The sequence below is a fragment of the Octodon degus genome, unplaced genomic scaffold (genome assembly GCF_000260255.1).
Source record: "Octodon degus isolate 3935 unplaced genomic scaffold, OctDeg1.0 scaffold00292, whole genome shotgun sequence".
Classification (NCBI taxonomy): Eukaryota; Metazoa; Chordata; class Mammalia; order Rodentia; family Octodontidae; genus Octodon; species Octodon degus.
The window spans coordinates 674925-677811 of record NW_004524868.1 but is presented as its reverse complement, the minus strand read 5'-3'; the positions used below and the strand labels follow the sequence as shown (position 1 = coordinate 677811).

General features: G+C 35.5%; 1 pseudogene; it reads right to left on the bottom strand.

Annotated features, from left to right (window-relative positions):
* Positions 1–282: 282 nt before the first annotated feature.
* The window catches only part of LOC101585321, a 60980-nt pseudogene continuing 58375 nt past the window's right edge, over positions 283–2887 (bottom strand).

Below are 2887 nucleotides of genomic sequence, written 5' to 3'. Positions count from 1 at the left end.
GAAGGCAAGAATGTAGTCTGTAGGGATGGTACTAATGATGCAATTGAGATCCCACTTCAGGAAAGATTACATTTGAAAATGAAATTTTAATGGTCACTTGGGTGGGAATGTATCTACAATTTGTGAGAATGCTTGTCTTCCAAATAGAATATTTATTAGGAACAATTTTCTTTTCTCATTGGTACATATAAAATGTGACAATAATGAAGATACAAATATCATATTTTGGTAGCCAATATCAGAGAAAAGTTCTCTGCAGGCTTAATTACTTCAAAAAAGGCATTACATGGTGATAAGTTCAATATCATCATATCCAGCATCTTCTGATCTAAACACTAAGGGGGACCCATTCTCTTCCATTTTGGTGTTAGAATATTCTCTGGGAGAATGAAGAGAGATGCCTGAAAAAGTGAAGAGAATCTTGCTTTCAGTTTTCATAGAATGATAGTCTGAGTTGTCTTACAGGAGTAAAGCCTAATTTAGAAAGTCTACAATGAGAAAAAAAGAAAGGCCACAGAGTATGTTTAATTCTTTGAACTTGTCTGAAAGACCGGACTGTGCTATCTTATATTTCTTCTTCCCTATTCAGTACCTTGTCTTGACCTGAAAAATGTTGGAAAGGAGACAAACCAATAATGGGAAGGTGTAGGAAAGAGACATGAATGCTTTCTTACACACCAGGTTAGTATGATTTCTTAAGACTAGATGGAGCAACATGGACATGGTGCTATACACCTATGATTCCAGAACTTGGGAGACTGACTCAGGAGAAGTGAATTTAATATGAGTCTGAAGTACAAAGCCAGAACCTATAACAAAGAAGATAAAAAGACAATAGACAGCAGAGGACCTCACATGATTCCTCAATATCTCACAATAAAAAAATCACACTAGATGTTGAGATATATATATATATATATATATATATATATATATATATATATATCAGACCTTTGCCTGATAAAAATAGACAATAGCTCAAAGTAATCCCAGTCTTCTGTTCATTATAGACTATATGCCCATGATGAACATAAATCTTATTATTGAGAATGATAACAGATTTTCTGTTGAAACAATGACAGAAAATTATTTTTTCTACTCATGATGAAAACTTCTTACTCCAATAACATGTGTTATGATTCTGCATTAATAGTGGCCAATCTCACAGTGTGTGCTGACACAAGCCTGTAATCCCAGCACTCAAGAGGCTAAGACAGGAGAATTTCAGAAAGATCCAGGCCAGCCTGAATTGCGTAGCAAAACTCTGTCTCATAAAGCACACACACACACACACACACACACAGAGGGCAATGTCAAATTCCCTCATTCAATTAAAGTGTTATCTAATATTAAGAGTGCTTTTATAGATAATAAATCTAATATATATATATTTTTTTTTCCAAAATTTTATTGATAAACAAATAGCAATGAAACAGTTTAAAATCAAATTGTTAGGACAGTTTCAATAATTAACACATTGCATACATTCCTCCTAGTGGTTAATTGCTGTACAAGATGCAGACATGATATCCTATTTACAAACACTATTAGAACAAATCACTCTATTCATTAAGAGAATGTAACTATATATCTATCCTAACCACTTTGAATACACAGATACAAAATGGACATTCATCTGTATACCCTTTTTTTCTTAAGTTCCGTTATTTGAATATTATAGGTGTGTTAACTCAGCAAAATAATCTAAAAGAGTTCAGTAGTCCATAATAGTATTGGGTCTTTCGCTTCACTGGCAATGTCAATTGTTGACCTGAGTCCCCTACAGCTCAACATCACAGCATGGCTTTACTTCTTATATTTCGTTTTTACACTTTTCTGCTGGATGGTTAAGACCAAGGTAAAGAGGACCTATGCAACAAGAGTTGTAGCTTTTGGGTCTGATAAGGTCAGTGAAATCTCCTCAGGATTTATCCTGAGATCCTGTACCTCAGATTGTTTGTCAGTGTAAGCCATGTAAATGAGTCACGGCCATTTCTTGGACAATGTGCTCTCTGTGAAAGCCTGAGAGAATGTTTGCTCCATGTGATTTTCCTTAGGCACACTCTACGTCATCGATCACTTTCCTCTTTGGCCCCATAATCTCCTTGATCAGAAAATTTGGGACACTGCTGAGCTACGTAACGTTACAGTACAAGTTCTCATATGTCCCGAGTCTTAATTGACCTTGGAAACCTAGGGCCAAAATGTTGGCTTTCCGTGCAGCTCTCCTTTTCAACTAATTTTAGTCTGCAAACTTAGGTCGGTAACCATCCAGAAGACAAGTTTATTGTTAGTACCATACAACTTAGGCTGTTAAGCTTAACCTCACTATCTATTGAGATATCTTCTCACCCCAGAAAGAATGGCTATCATAAAGAAATCGCCCAACAACAAATGTTGGAGAGGCTGTGGGGAAAAAAGAACCCTTCTCAACTACTGTTGGGAATGTAGACTGGTGCAGTCATTATGGAAATCAGTATGGAGATTCCTTAGAAAATTTGGACTGGAAATCCCCTTTAAACCAGCTATACCTCTACTGGGAATTTTCCCAGAGGATCTGAAAACATCATATAATAGTGATATATGTGTGCCTATGTTTATAGTAGCACAATTTGTGATAGCCAAATCTTGGAGACAACCAAGAATGCCCATCACCTGAGGAATGGTCGAAAAAGATGTGGTATTTTTACACAATGAAGTATTATCCAGCTATTAAGAATGATAAACTCGAAGCCTTTATATTGAATTGGATGCCACTTGAACATATACTCATAAGTGAAATAAACCAGATACACATGTGTGTGGATAGATAGATAGATGGATAGATAGATAGATAGATAGATAGATGATAGATAGATAGATAGATAGATAGATAGATAGATAGATA